The following is a 16558-nucleotide window of genomic DNA, read 5'->3' on the forward strand; positions in this document are numbered from 1 at the left end:
CATTCGCGAGGTGGCCGTGCATGAAATATGATAGCATAACTAGAAAAGAACGAATCATTCGGATGCTGCCACCCGCTACACGCTTGACAAATCCGGCGGGAGTCACATCCGAAACGAACGTTTGTTTCTGTTTTCGGGAAGATAAATGGCGTGTCATGAACCTCTGGCCTTCGCTAGGCGTACGCTTGTCCCCCTTGGCGGTCCTTGAGACCGGCATCAACTGCCAACTGCCGCCGGTTGGCAACCGGATGCCCTTAGAAGCGGACGAAGCAGCTCATAGCTTTCGAAGAATGAAAGAAGTACAATATTTATTTCGCGTAATTTCATTTCAGTCGTTCAGCCGAATAAGACTCCGGGCCGAGCCGAGGTGACCCCCGCCCGGGAGTTGCCAGGGAACCAGCGGGCAGGGAAGGGACCGCGTGCGCTATCGGGGCGTAAGATCTTATTTGTTTTTTGAATTCATTCTACGTTTGGTAACAGGATGGCTATTTTCTGGGAGGCCGCAAATATTTGATCTTCTGGCCACTCGACGGCGAGACTTGAAGGGGACGGAAGATCAAATACTCGTCCTGGAACCCGGAAATAAACAGGAAACTCGGCAGTAGTTGAAACAGTACATCATGTTCGGTTATTAGCGGCACCATTATTTGAAAGCAGAGATCAATACATATTGCCTTTGCCTTTTGACAGAGCCTTTACAAACAAAGCAAATGCTCCACAAGGTATCCTCGAATCTTTGCTCGAAACATGTAATTTTTAAATGAAATTTATAGGTTGTAATTTCATTGCCATAAAACTTCTGTGATTTATTCAAAAGGTTGCTTTTCTCCCCTTGCAGCGTGAGCCCTTGCATCATAAAATCAAAGGAGTAATTATGGTGATCACCACCATAGTTGGTAAACGCTTTTTGGAACATTTGAATTCATTATTTTATACAATAGTTCAAATCGTGCCTCGAGCTTCATGGAGCAGGTTCAATCAGGTCAAAATTCAAAAACAGATCAACAGTGAACTCCATATTTAAACAAGTGTTTGCAATATTAATAACAGACACCGAATCATATGTTCAAAAGACGGAAGCATTTCCAAAATGTTGGATCAACAATTTTTGGTATGCACGCAACATTATTTGCTTACCCGCAGAAGCCCACCTGCGTGTTTTCGGCTTCAAACGACGATCGCAAAACAAGCTCCAAAGCTTATAATCATATTGCCAATAATTTTCCAATTTCGACCAAATAGCACCATTAACGTCGTTATCGTGATCCTTCATCGTGTTTGGCTTTGTGAATTCCCGCCGCAGTTTACACAACACACAGGCACAAACACAGAAAATCGTTATCCTCTAACCTTATTCCAAGTGGCGCTTAATGTGACGCTGGTGTGTGTTTGTGTGTGTATAACGTGCGCTTCTGGGTGAGAGGTTTCGGCAGAGCACATAAATCAATTACTTTCAATTTCCATCTCGTTTTTGTTTTGTTTTATTGGTTGGTTGGTGTGCACACACGCACACAACAACACAAGGGCCGCTACTAACGAGCGTGCGGTATCAGATCAAGCTTATCAAGGTGGGATGGGCTGTGCAGAGCGGTGGCTAAGGTGCGAACGCCCCCGGCGCGGATGGCACTAAGCGGATGAAGAAACGGTTGAAGAGTGCGAGATACACGACGTCGGAGGCTGGCACGCCTCCGAGATGCCGCCACGGTACTGGTTCTGGCAGCACGCTCACCTTAAGCTGTTCCGTTCGTCTATCCGCTCGCCCGAACATAAGAATCCGGCCCTGCGATGTTTTAACATTCCTCTTCGATGGTGTACACGTACGAGAATCTTCAAGTGTTTGTCAGTAATGTGAACGGTGAAATTTTAAATTCATTCACTCGCTTGCAACAGCACACGGGTTTTATTCATGTAGTAGCTCCACTTCACTTATTCTGTTTTCATCTTGTTTATTGAGCAATTTTACTTATTTATTATTTTCAACGCTTGTTTGTTTATTAACTTAATAAGAAACGTGCGGATTTATCATTTTGAATGTTTTAACGTCTCTTTGTTGCTTAGTGTTTGTTTCGCAGTTTACTTATTTGTAGTTTTAAATGATTGTTTGTTCGATTTGTTTGTTTACTTATTTTTTATCAGTTCTCTTATATTTTCTTTTACCTTTTTGGTTTGTGTTGTCTACTATCAATCTTTACATTTGAAATTTGTAGCTTATTGTATTTATTGTTGCATCTTCTTCTTTTTGGCGCTACAACCGCTGAGCAGTCTTGGCCTGGCACCAGAGACAATGTTAATCTCTGATGCTCTTTCTGTAACATTTATTTTTTTACGGACGGGATTGTTAGCCCCGCGCCAACCCCCCTGTCACGCCAGTATCGGGAATCGAAACCATGGCCGGTTGAGTTACAACCGATCCCGGGATTCGAACCACGGCCAGCTGCGCTGACAGCGAAGAGCGTTACCGACTGCTCTATCAGCGGGGGATTGTTGCATCTACACACTTCAATATTTTTTCCGTGAAGCGTTTCAACTTGAGCAAAATACATACTTTTATGTGTAGTTTCACCTTCTGCAATTGGTTCAGAGTGGCGTGTATGAGTGTTTTAGCTTCCATGAAATAAAAACGATAAAACCTAGGCATTTCATAGTTTGTGCCAAAAACATCAAAGCATTAAATCGGCAATCAGATAAGCCAAACAAAATTGTCGACCAAACACGGGTGTGTTTTTGTCGGTTCCCCACTAAACCACACACAGAAACATAACGCCACGCAACACCTCGTTTGCCGAACCCACCATCATACCGGAGGGGGGTTCGCCATACCGGGTTATCCTTCACATTTATCTATATCAGCGGCGGTGGTCGCTTCGGTTCGGCTTGGTAGGCCGGGTTCGGATTCACGTGCTGTCGAGAGGGACTCGTGCGTCCAACGTGCGTACACGGATGTACGGACTTCGCCTTCAGGTGAGGTGGTGAGTGGACGTGAGCGAGTGACTAATGTCCTAATGATGACTTCAGCACCACCAAAAAAACAAACCCCCCTCGAGGGGCTCGACGCCACTCGAGAGAGGCCTCGCGCACACTTGAGGCGGCCGCTGATTTAAGAAGAAGTGCCAAGAAACTACTTTCGTCCCAATAAGGTTCCGGGGATTGCCGGCGATGTGGATCAATGCGGCCAACCTTTGCGAAGTGTGTTGCTGATGATGTTTTATCTTGCGCGCCGATTGCGCCACACAATGCGCGAGCGAACCGGAACCTTGAACCACCCGCGGAAGACGCTGATGGCTGTGTGTGGTGTTGGTGATGCCGATGATGATGTTGACCAAACATTTGAATTCCCCCCGCCGTTGTGAGAAAATATACGCCGGCGACGCATCTCCGGGCCCGGGCTCGCTGGTAAAAGGTTGATCGCTAACGATCTTGATTGAGCATCGTATAAATTTGAGTAATTTGTCGTAAAAGTGACGGGAGCGTGATGTCCCTCAAAAGCTAGTGGCACCGGGTTTTCGGTGCCACACTTGAGCAATTAATGATGGCGCGCGATGCCAAAAATGGGATCACGGGGCCTTAGAGTGAAGAAACAGAACGTAAATCGAGTACGGTGCTCAATGCTTCTCAGCGCTCTCAGCGACCACTACTTCACTACCTTCTGATTGCGATATTGTTCGCGCTGCTAATGGCACGTGCTAAATTAATTTTGCTTTATAGACCCTCCTGAGAGCGTCAGCGAACGAAGGCTGGTAACGGGCAAATTAATACGCGCGCCCGCGGCATTGTCTGTGTCAATTTTTGTTATTCATTTTAAAGCACCCGCGAGAACACAGAATCAAAAGTCCACGGTGTCAGGGTTCGAACTGGCGCCTTCCGTAAACAAACGCTCGCTGCGGTGTAGGCGATTGCACTACCGAAGCTTTGCGGCCGATAGGATCCTACTAAAATGGGAGGCCATGCGCCAAAGCGACAAAAATGAAATTAAGAAAAGCCCAAGAAGCGTGTTCCTAACGTCATCGCAACACGCGGCACAGAGGCCAAACAAAACCAACAACAGTCTATACGGTAGTGTTTCTTTCCAAACACACACACACACACCATGTGGGAGAAAAATGTGGCCACCCCATCGTCATCTTCGAAGCTCAACCCCCGGCAAGGCCAAGCAGGGACCCATGGGAGGAACTGCACCGGCTGCAGGGACCAAGAGCCCAAATGGCATGGGAAACAACGCGTGAAACGTGCGTAAAGGCACACCTTCAATGGTTGATGTGAATTTGATATGTCCGGGCACTGGCCGGGCGGAGTTCCGCGGGGCGCGGGGAATGGTCCGTTAATTACGGCGGCCCGTCGTCGTTGCCGCCGCCACCGCCGGGGGCCAATAATTTAAATAATTTTCAATCACACCACCGGGGCAGGTCGTTTGTAAACCATTTAACCAGCCGGATTGCTGGGTGAACTCGCCGGTTGGAGGTTCACCTCCGGAACCACCGGTTTCACACACCTGTAGCTAATCGATGGGTGATGTGATACTCTCTCGTTCTCTCGCTCTCTCTGCGTCTCTCTACCCGATTCACAGTCAGCTGTTTGTTCCCACCGGGAATTGTCGGCGGGCCGTCAAACCGTGATCGGCTTAGGAGCACGTGGTTTCGTGGTGTCAATAGACCGAGCAGGGTGCTTGCTTTTGAGCCGGCCGGCAACAAAAATGGAAAAGGCTACTGTTTGCTGGCTATTAGAAACGGCAGAAATATGTGTATTTAAGAATCATTAGGAACCAAAAAAAATTTTAACTTAGATCACAACGTAAAGTTTAATCGAAGTTCCATTTCGATTGGATTTCTGCACAAACTTGGAATAGCATACCTTAAACAAAATTCAATAGAAAATTATGAAACATCGCAACAAAATCGTGCACTAAATAAAAATAATCAATAGTGTTTCAAAGCTTATTGACGAAACCGGAAGAGGCCACACACACAAAAAGGAGCTACAGAAGCCGCTTAAATCATGCGGTCCGCGTTTCATGCATGATTAAAGAGGCTTAAGTGATACTGCGTGGAGTGGAGTCAAATGTCAACAAATGGCTATTAATTTAAAGGCCACATTAGCGCCGCCATGCGCACGGACTGGTCGCGTCCAGAATGTCAACCAGAAAGAGGGATGTTTTCCGGCTTCAAGTTTAGCAACTTTCCATATCAAAAAAGCATACAGAATCAAAGCCATCATTTATCTTCCTTACGAATCAGCACAACCTCGGCCCCGCGTCGTTAATGAGACAGTTTTTTGGTAAGGTGAAAGGACAATCATAAACAAACGCAATAGCAAAAATAAGAGGCAAAAAATCAAAAACATTAAAAAGTGGAAAAAGCATTGCATAAAACTGATACGAAAAGATTCTGAACGAAGGGGAACAGTCAAAACTCGCAATGCGCGATGATTGCTAAAAGAGTATTATTTTGAAAACCTTTCAAACAATACAACTTAAATACGATAAATACGGCACGTGGAAGGAACATTGCAATTATTTTATTTACTATCCTGTTTATTATTTATTCAAACAAATTCCGGGAATTTCTTAGGCTGAATCAGCACGATTATTGACGAGTTACATCGACCACACAATCTTTAGAATGAAATAATAATAACCACTCGATTGGTCAATGGAGTTTGGACAATGTTTGGCGCTGACATGAATAAAAGCTCTTTAAAAGCGTCCACTTTGGCAGAGTTGAAACTAAAATCGTACAACAAAAGTTTAAAAAACATCGTATTTACTAGAAAGTGTTTGCTGCGAGATGTTTTTATTCCCTGTTCTGACATTGCCTCTGCGAAGAACACGTTTTTTATTATAATAAGATCAAGGTCAATGGACCAGATACCTGCCGCAGTTTGTAAAAAAAAGAAGTATGCACTATTGGAAAAATTGTCGACACTCGTGTCTCAGAAGGAGCCTACGTTGAAGAGGAAACATAACTTCAATTGGAGTTTTGTTTAGAATTTTTCTATCGGAAACTAATCTGCAAAGTGTTGCAGCATAAGGTATAAGTTACTAACAGGGCGCTGGTGGTCGTGATTGTTCACCCACAGCAACCCAAACCATTCCGGTAACGAAGCTCAAACGCGGTTTGGTAATTTTCAAATTTGTGGGTTGCCGTTCTGTCACAAGACAACGTTTCCCACGCAACCAGCCGGCAACCGAACGGCAATAGAACGGCACCACAAAGACAATCACACATACACCCCGGTATTGACAGTAAATTGCACAAACGTAAATAAAGTGTCTCTCCCAAGGGCATCGTACGCCGCAATTAAGATCAGCTGGAGGTGCTGCGCTGAAGTACTGCTGCGAAGCAGTGCAAGTGCACCCAACGCACCCCAGCCCAGGAACACCGCTTCTAAGCGGCCCCCCGCGTTTCCCGCAATACGGATTCCGGAGTGGAGATGATGCCGGACGTGCGAGCGATGAGCTCAAACCTCATCGAAGCCAATCCCAATCCGCGGGCTGTCAGCGTATTTGTTCGCCGAGTTGCATAATTGACTGCTGTCTGGGCCCTCTCCTCTCGAAAGGCCAGACGCGCGTGCTCACACACCAACGCACATCACTCTCCAGATTCCGAAGCCACAAAGCCACACCAAAAATTCAAAGTCAACTCCGTACGTCGGTCCGAGAGCGACGGCGGAGACGTCGTCTGTCCCTAAGCTTGTTACCGTAGCGCCGCCGGCGAGTGGTTAACCCCCCGGTGAAACACGAATTTGAATCCACGACCTCGGCGGACGCCGAAGACCCCCTAAGCCCGGCGCAGCCAGTTTGGAAATGCCGAAGAAGACTAGAAAAACGGCGCAAATCTCTCCAAATCTCTCGGTGGCGGCGGCCCCTGGCAGCGGCGTGTCGAAATGTCGCGCGGCGAAGACGTGCCCCGATGGCGTAACCGGCACCGGCGTCGTCGTTTGGGTTCGTCGCTTATCGAATCTCCAAGCTGCGAGATCAAGCGGGTTGTAGACTTCCGGAGATCGAGGCGCAAGTCTGAAGCCTAGTAATTCCTGGAGTCGCTAGTGTTCGGACTACCGTTCGACCTTTCCGACCTATCAGGGGTTCCCCCTCCCAAGAGTCTCTCAATGATCTTCAGTTCAGGGGCTCAGCAATCAGCTGTCACGATCGAGACGATTAGCACCTAGGGCGAAAGATCACTCACCAGTAGCGCCAGCCAGCGGCCGCGGCTTCCTTCACCGTAACACCGCGTTGCCATATTGACAGCAATCAATCAGCGGACTGGCTCAAGTGCCTCTGTCAGCACACACTGTCTACTGTTTGAACAACTACGACGCACCGCACCGTGATGGCTTCCCGGTCACTCCGGATAGTTCTTAGACCACAGACACACCGGATTGCCCAATTTTGAGATTCCCCGAGCGTGGCTCCTGACGTGCTGAATTATTTCTGACTACCGGCTGATCGAGATCGTATTTTAGTCACACACGGCACGCAGGCACGCAACAAACTGCGGGAAAGTGTTATTCGTACGCCGGTCGAATTCTAGAGACCACTAAAGGCCCACCACCCACACAGACACACACACACACACACACTGCCCGACGGCACGCACTGTATTCTAGACACACGGCAGCGGCACCTAAGGTCCGGGTTCGGTCCCATTCATCATCGCCAATTCAGTGCTTCCGAACGGAGACCGGAGATCAGCAATGGAGCGGAGCGTTCTGATGCCGGCTGGTTGCTGCGGACTGCATCGTCCAGGGTCTGGACACGGCCCTTTTTATATCCTGCACTCCTCGCAAAGGATCGCCCGTCGTCCGGCCGGAGCCGGTTTCGTCGGGACACCGGGCAGAACGATTCGTCCCGATCGCGTCCCGTATTTCGCACCCGAAGAACTCTTCCCGAAGTGAATGGTGAGAAAACTCCCGGCGTGCCGCTCGGCTGCGTGAGGTGATAAAAACGACCACGGCGAAACGATCGCGATCGCGTTGGAAAAGCTCTCCGCGAAGTGTGGTGGTCCGCACGATCCGACCGTTACACCGTTACTGGCGCGAAGATTGGCAATAGTTTTCATATTTAAACAGCGCGCGTTGCGACGTAACGCTAGCGCAGGCCGGGGCACACTTCACTCTCACGCTCACGATCGCGATCACGCTCTCTCACGCACTCAACTCACGTGCACACGAAACACGAATGTTTGAGGAAGCTTCTGGGGGATTTTGGGGACAGATGATGACGCGTTAGAAACGGAGCATAAACATTGTAAAATAGCAGATTTGACGCTAAAAATTAGAAACCTTTATGATAAATTTTAACTTTTTATTATTTTTATACATCGACTAGACGCGGAATAAGTATTTGAAAATGTACAGTACTACGCCGGGTAGTCCAATCTTTTGTAGACAAAAGACAGGATACAAAGTGATCAATCCAGGCAACATTGATTACTTTCGCAACTTCCGATTCCGGCGCTCGTCGTTAGCTTTTCCGATGTAATCACCGTTCGGTGCCAAAATTTTGATACACTCTAGACGGCGTTTGTCGTTAACAGTGGGGTACATTGTCAGGTTTACATTACCACGAGTCGTGGCAAGCACAGGGTTTGTTATTTCTAATTTTAAAAATAGGACTTAAAAAAACACATAAAAAATAAAGTTTTAATGATTGTTTTTTCATAATGTTTTTATGAAGTGAAATTATACGCCCACCAAAGTACACCAAAAAATCATTCGTTTTTATTCTTCTCTCTCTTCGATCGACTAAGGGTTTTTAGTGTCTTAGATGCGGCAATTTTGCTTGTTTACGTAGCCGCCACGTGAAAAATGTGCCTCGTCGCCAATAAAATATTGCTGGAGAAATTATCGTTTTCGGCCTGTTGGTTTTGTAGTAAGTTTTAATACTTTTAACTCGTTGTTCTGTTGTAAAACGATTCATTTTCTAAAAGTCTGACGATTGGGTTGACAGATGTATTTGAAAACTGTAAAGTGCCAGCTCTGTTATTTTAAAGTGCACCTCGTCGTTACCGCTAGCTTCCTGTCATCTCGGGCGCGGACAACTAAACATCCCCTGAGCCTTGTGCGTGTGTCCCGTGTGTGTCGACACTCTCGGGCAAACCCGCTCAGGACCATTTGCTGACAGAAAATTATAGTCTTTAACGAACGATTAGCTTCACCGAACGGGTGGAGCCAATAAATGCCCACACACCGGGGAAGTGCCGCCGGAGCGCCGGCGTAAGCATTGGATGCCTCTGGTCTGGAGCAACCTGGAAAGATTTGCTCGTTTTGGGGAATTTGGAGGAATCATGTGTGTGTGTGGGTGGGTGGGTGGACGTCTGCAAACCGGACGAAAGGTCATCGGACAAATCTACCATCGGCCAAGGCGGAGCTGTTTTATGGGCGAACTTTTCGGGACCTGGCGGGCGTTTGGACTTTCGTAATCCATAACGTCCAGCTCGGTCGTTAGGGAACCATTTGTGTTTCATTTAGTTTGTTTTGTCATAGATTCTTAGTATAACGAAACAAAGTCGGTAGTTGAATTTAACGTCGAAAAACTGATTCCAACCAACTTCCAAACGGTTAAAAATGTATCATTTTATTCAAACATTTCGTGCTGACTTTTCGTTTCCTATCGAAGTATTGAAGCCAACCTTCAAATCGGCAATAAATTGAGGCAATGTAGTTAATCAAGCTCAAACAAATCTTCATTCATTTCTTCTAAACCTATTTCATCCCCTTTAAAAATAGTCGATCAATTTCCGAAGCAGTCTGAAGAGTTCTTTTATGGCGTAACCTTCATCTACACTTTGATCTCGGCGCCCAAGCCAAATGGCGAGTATGACCTTACATTCTTTCGTAAATTCGGCGCTGTCAAGCGAGGACTTCAACACCGAAAATCAAGCAAGAATAACGAAAGCTATTTCTGGGTTATCCCTAAGCGATTTCTTTTCCGTAATATGGTACAAAACATAGGTCTTTATAAGATTATTTCAATTTGAATCACTTGAACGTTTTAAGAAACCAAAGGCAACAACAGAATGTCTGTCAGGGAACAAGATAACTCGATAACAACTGCTACAATAACTACCAACACTTCCAATACTTGATCAATAGTAAGACCTGGTCTTTTGTTAATGTGCGTTAATTGAAAGAGGAAATGAATTTCGAGACTTAGTAACTAATAAACGCTATTAAGCGTGTTACGACCTCACTCACGCTCCACCTTTTTCTCATTCAGCGCAGCTCACCTGAAGGATGAAGTATTTCCTGTTTTGGCATAACTTGGCTGCGTCGGTTCCATTGACCCGCGCCGCCCGCCCGCCCGCCCGCCCGCCCGCCCGCCCGCCCGCCCGCCAGGGGCGCGTAGGAAGGAAGACGAATTTTTCTCACCACATTTCACGCCCCAAGTGGCCGGTTGACGTAATGAGTCACACGCACCGTTCGAGAACGTCTCGACCGAATGGAAACTGATTCACCCAAAACGGGTTCAGGGCGCATCGGCGCAACCCACGTAGCGTCCCGTCCGCTCGCGTTGGGTGTTGGGCGTCCGACCAACCGTCATTAGGCTGTTAGGCGCTACGCACCCACCGCACCGGCCCTTAATCGACCTTTCTGTCACCACGGCGCTGCCGAGGAGGATGCAGGTCTACCCCGTATCGGCAACTCTATTAATATCGCCTCGCGAAATGGATGACGCGAGGATAGCATTCAACCGTTCATCCGCCTTATCCGTGGCCTAGCCCCCGGGCCGGCCGGGATTATAGAATGGAAAATAGAATGAAGGTTGTAATTATTTCTCTAAATTACCCCATTTAAAATCACATCTGGTCGGTCGCCGGTCGTACACGCAGGTGACTGGCGGGCGTTGCAGTTGCGTGCTCGCATCAACGGCTGGCGACTCGCAGTAGCATTCCTAGCAGGACCGTGGACCGTATCCGATATGACCGGCTCCGTCCGAGGAGAGGGGTTCCGATGATAAGTTAAGCAACAAACTAAAGTACAAGCACCGGCGTGTTTCGTGAGACAATCGGCTAGTGGCCTCCTAGGCCTCCATTAATTAGGTAATGTCCACCCATGTTGTGAACGGACTGAATGAGGCTCTCGGCTCGGAGTCGGCTCAACCCGGCTCAAGAAAATCCCCGGCCGGTTTGGCACGGGACGCGGACGGGATGATCCGATAACGCTCCTCCTCCCGGGGCTCAGGAATCGCCTGTCGACTTCTTCGGCTTACCGGAGGCTCTCCACTTGTCCGATTTATTTTCAATTTTTCCTCACATCCCAAAGTGCCGACGTGGCTAGCCGGTGGTAAATCCATAAATCAAGTCACTTACGCCTGACAACGCCCGTACGATTGTAGCCACCGGCGATATTATCCGGCGTCCGCTTTTATCCGCTCAATTAAAATAGACTCCGGCGGAGCATCGGGGCGGTGCTAATCAGCATCGGCTAGAAACATGACCCGTGGACTTTTCTCTTTGCCAGCCAAGCCAGCGCCAGGGCTAGGCTGAGTTGCAAAAAGAGGACCCGATCGGATGCACCCGATAAGACGGCAACTGATTGACACGCTGCAGGCAGGCTACACAATGCGTCCGATACGGCATGCCAATCAACTAGATAATCGGAGCCACCGAGCCACCAGCGCCGTACGAGATGATCGCATCCACCTCCAGACGAAGACGATCGCAGCGGATCTAGAACTTCCGTTTCTGGCCGGTCCGCAACCAGTCAGGACAGAGGGACCTTCACCGAGCCCGAAATGTGCGGCGCGTGGAACGAACCGTCGTCAGGGACGGCTCTCCGTTCGCTACGCCTTTGCTCCGACTCGGAACCACGCGCGATCCGTGCCCGGATTCGTATGATTGATGCCCGCTCGACCGACGAGGGACGTCAATCTGCCTACAGTGCCATCATTGCCATCGCGAGATCCTGGCGCGTGGGCAACATTCACTTTTATGCGAACCACCACCACAAAAAGCTCCAACACTCGAGCGATCGAGTGAGAATTGGGAGCAGGAAGCAGAAGAAGATCGGCAGATCCGTGCGACTGTCGCGGGCGAGACGCGAGCAGCTTCTTAACCTTCTAAGGCGTTGCGAACAAAACAAAACCAAATGTAAAATAAATATCTTTGAACCATCTGTGGCCGGTTTATGGTCACCGAAAGAACAATCCACTAGGCGCGATGGCGGGTACCTGAAGGCCGGCCGGCCTAGAATAGGGATTGAAGGCGCAGCTCGAATCGCAATCGCGTTTTAGACACGTTTCAAGCATTAGCGTCCCATTTCGGGTGGGCTGGATGGTCTACCAATAAAGTACACATCATTTGGCCTGATGGAGACACCCGTTTATTGCTTAAACTTAACTGGATTGAGAGGTTCGTTAACGTGCCTGATTGCCTAAGAAACCTCCGCGCAAGACCTTTGTGTTTAGTCAGTGTTCCAAATTAAGTACCATTTCCAACGCAACCCCAAAGAGGTCGGTCTGGTCATAACAGAAATCTTCACCTGCGCGGGATAACAATTAACGGCAACAAAGAACCGAGAACTGTGGGCTTGTTCTGCCGTGCCATGCGAAGTACTGGGTTGTTCAATAAATGTATAGTATAGAAGACCAACTGAAGCAGAAAATTCCTGAAAAATACCCGGTTTGCAGAAGCAAAATATCAATTTTCTTCAGGACAATGGCAAAAGTCCTTGAATTAATGTTCAAACTGTTGGAACATCCACCGTATTCACCAGATTTAATCCCTAGTGACTTCCATCTGTTTCCAACCTACCAAATGCGTGGAAAGCGGTTTTCATCAAATTATGAGGTCATAACAGTTCCAGATGCAGCCCTTCCAGATTCTCACTTCAGGGATGGAATTCATAAGCTGAAAAACTTATTGAACAGCCTGGTATGGTATGCGCAACACAAACAGCACCCAAAAACGCAGACGTAAGCTAAAAGCCCCAAACTTAGCACGTCATTCTCCCGGGGAGACGGCGCATCTTCTCGGAGTCGGTCTGAGTGATGCCTATGGTCCATACAATCGATCTCCTGGCCCCCAGAAAAGGTTCATCCAAAACCAATCAATAATAATGTGTTTACACTCAGTCGCTCTGCCGCCGCCCGATCCATCGATCGAAGGTCCTACTGGAACTACTGACGCGGCCGTCCACCGAGGGTGGATCGCACTCCTGTGGGACAGAAAAAAACACAAACGAAGCTGGTCGGCTCGATCGAATCGATGAATCGAATGCCGAAGTTCCATTCTTCGGTTCGGACTTGCGTTGCGTCCATCGCGCGCAAACTGTGGATACAGTTACCCTGATAATAGACCGAAACAGTAATCGATGGCATCCGAAAAAATTACACATAATGAATATTTATGACCCCGTTACGTGGCCACGTAACGCTGGGCTACTCTGCGCGGTTGCGCGGGGCACCGGCCGAAGTTAAAACTCGGCAGTTTCGACAGGATGCCGTCCGTTTACGGCATGGACTGCCGGCTCGGCATTCCCGGACCTGGACGTGGACGGATTGAATTTCGGGCGCAATTCTTTGCCCTTTAACAGGTCCGGCAGGCCGTCAGAACGGAACGGTCCGAATCTTCTTCGATTCGCTGCGCTCCGGTGGACCTGAGATGGGGCACACCACAGGTGACAATGGTTGAATGGTTCGACAGTTAGCGCGCTTTGTGCGCAGCCCGGACCGTGTGATGGTATTCGATTATTCATGGCCCCCTTTCGGAGCGTGAGTGATGAGCTGTTTATCTTCGTCATCTGCCTGGCCATCTTTGCTTTCGCCGGTGGAGCGGCAGAGACAAATTCGGGCCACTTTTTCTGAGGTTAGAGATTTCGCAAAGGTTGTCATATCCTTGTGGTGTGAGCTAAAAGAATCAAAACCATCACTTTCACTTAGGCAGAATATCGTAAAGCGGGCACCGCGCACGATTAATGGACGTTCACAGGAGCGCTTTTCTCTGGGCCAGGGACCGCACATCTTGCGTCGGTCGGTCGCGGCAGCCCAAGCGCTTCCCTTGCGGGCGTGCCGACCCCACAGATTCTCGGCCGCCCTTCAACCGCAAAGAGGGCTGTCAGACAGGAACCAAAGTGAGCGCCGATCCCACGAGGCCGTAATTAAAGGGCCGCCAGAAGCTTGACAGGCTGCACACCGGTACCGGAGGCCGTGCGTGTCGTAGGAAAGGATTAATTTGAATCCCTTCGCTCTTGCAGGAACCAAGGCATCGCGGTACGGCCGGACACTGCGACATGGGGTCCTCCGATCGCGACGTGTGATAATCCGGAGCTCCGCTTCTCTAGGGCCAGGTCCAGAACAACATGTTACACTCATCGCGGTGCTCCGAGGGCGTGCTCTTCAGTCACACATTAATACATTCTGGAGTTTCTGCACCAGGCAATTTCTGCGCGTCATAATGCAACATGCCGCATAGGCCTATCCTTGCTAAAGGCCATCCATCTATGGCAATACTCTGGCAGTGGCGGCGAGATTAATGTTTGTGGTGTAACCACAGTGGTTGGCAGCTAGGAAGCAGTCCATCCTGGAAAGGCGTCCAACTTTGTTACACTGGGCGCCTCTGGTCTCAATGCCGGAAAACCCCCCACAGGTTCGTGATGTTATCGTTCGAGAAATGGACAATTAGTGCTGGACAAACCGTGGGGTAACCACGGCGGTCCGATCGGATTGCGGATCAAAGCAGGTTAGGCGGTTCGTTAGGCGATCCTTTCAGCAGAAAATCAGCACATAGAACACTTTGCCACAGGCACAGATGGTATCATCTTTCACCGGAGTTGTGAAAATAATAATAAATTTTCACTGCAGACCTCCCTTCCCTGTCAGTGACTGCAGAACGTTAAGGGAACCCTTACGGACCCTTGAACCCCGGCCCCCCCCCCCACGGGTTGGGAACACTTTGTGGTAATGTTTTATTCGGTAGTACCCTCGTAAGTACGCGCTTTTGGCGGGCCAAAAGGGTTATCTCTTGGTTCCCCCGTTCTTTGAGCACATAATTTCTTTTTTCGTATTTATTATGCCTCATTATGTTGTTGCTTTAAGGTCCAAAAAGAAAAATGCTGATTTCAATCAGTACAAGTCCACCAATCTGGCGAATTGCTGAAAACCTCCTGGAAAGTATTGCCACTTTTATTGCTCCCCCCTTAATGCCATTTCACTGTCATCAGTCACACTGGAGCAGCCATTACCTTGCGCGTAAATAGTCCAGTCCGGAGCTCCAAAAACACGAGCAGTTACGATGTTGTGGGGGCAAAGAAATCAATTCATTCTGGCCCCGGCTTCAGGAAGCAAGGGTACGAATTAAAAAATTAACCTAAATAAAACATTCGCTACCGCAAGGGGCAATCGAACGGGGCCATGAGATCTCCGAAGCAAAAACACAATGAAGAGATGCTCTTCATCTGCATCCGCGCGTCGTCCGCGGGACGTGTTGTGTCGTTGAAAAATCATCACCCCGGTCACAGTGTCTCGCGGACTTGCGCCGGACTTGATTGCTCCAGAATGCTCCGGCCCCAAATAGCCCCCGCGGACCAGCAGAACAAATGAGGATTTTCTTAAATTACCCATAAATTACTCCGCAATCATAGCTGCACGAACTGGCATTGTTTTTTCTGTGCGTTCTTGTCCAAAATTATGAGTCATTTTGGTCCGGTCCGGAGTCCGGTTGCAACTGGACCTCTAGCTTCCCAGCGGACCCGTGTGCACTTGCAGGTGGACATAATAACGCAAACCCGTTTTCTGATGGTCCCGTTTGTCGTTAACTCTCAGAGAATTTCAATTACTCCTCGGAGTGTGCTCGGAGTTTGACTGCATTTAATTTTATTATCTTCAAACTTGACCACCCGTACCCGGCTGCGACCACTGTTCGTCGCCAATTAATCACATACCTTCTTAACGGACCCCTTTACCGTAACGCAGTGTGAACTTTCTTCGCCCGCTTCTTCCACAGATTAAAAGAGTAAAAAGAAAATAAATAAACGGAGAACACCATTACAAGTGGCCCGCAAGTGCATTTACGGAGGATCCGCGGTGCACGTGCAACTTCGCCAGAACGATTCGTCAGGTTGCGAAATGGGTACGCAGGACGACGACGACGACGAAGATGCGCTTCCGTTTGGTCCGATCGCGCAAATTGCACGTTCATCAGCGTGTGGCGTGGCCAATCCGAAAAAGAGGGCCATTTAAGAAGGACGGCAAACCAACTGATCTTGGAATGTTTTGAGTTGATTTTGGAACAGCCGACCATCTGAGGCTTTGCCTCAGGGGCGACTTTGAAATGAAATTCGTTCGTGTGCTGCCAGTGTGGTCTAAACATGATACAACGACGAATTTTGTGGATTTTTTTTACTCACTTTCACACTTCCAAAGAAAAGTTGACTAAAATAAGTTGACATTATCTAGACGATCTACTTGACTGATAATCAAAGGCAGTTCAATATGATATGTGTTAAATGTCGGCGAAAGCTTTTAATCACAATATTTCGAAAGACCATTCCAACGCCAAACCTAATGAAATAATCCTAGCAATAAACCTAGAGGTTCCACACACCTTAAAAATATGAAAATACCTAA

Source organism: Anopheles cruzii, chromosome 2 (genome assembly GCF_943734635.1).
Source record: "Anopheles cruzii chromosome 2, idAnoCruzAS_RS32_06, whole genome shotgun sequence".
NCBI classification, from domain to species: Eukaryota; Metazoa; Arthropoda; class Insecta; order Diptera; family Culicidae; genus Anopheles; species Anopheles cruzii.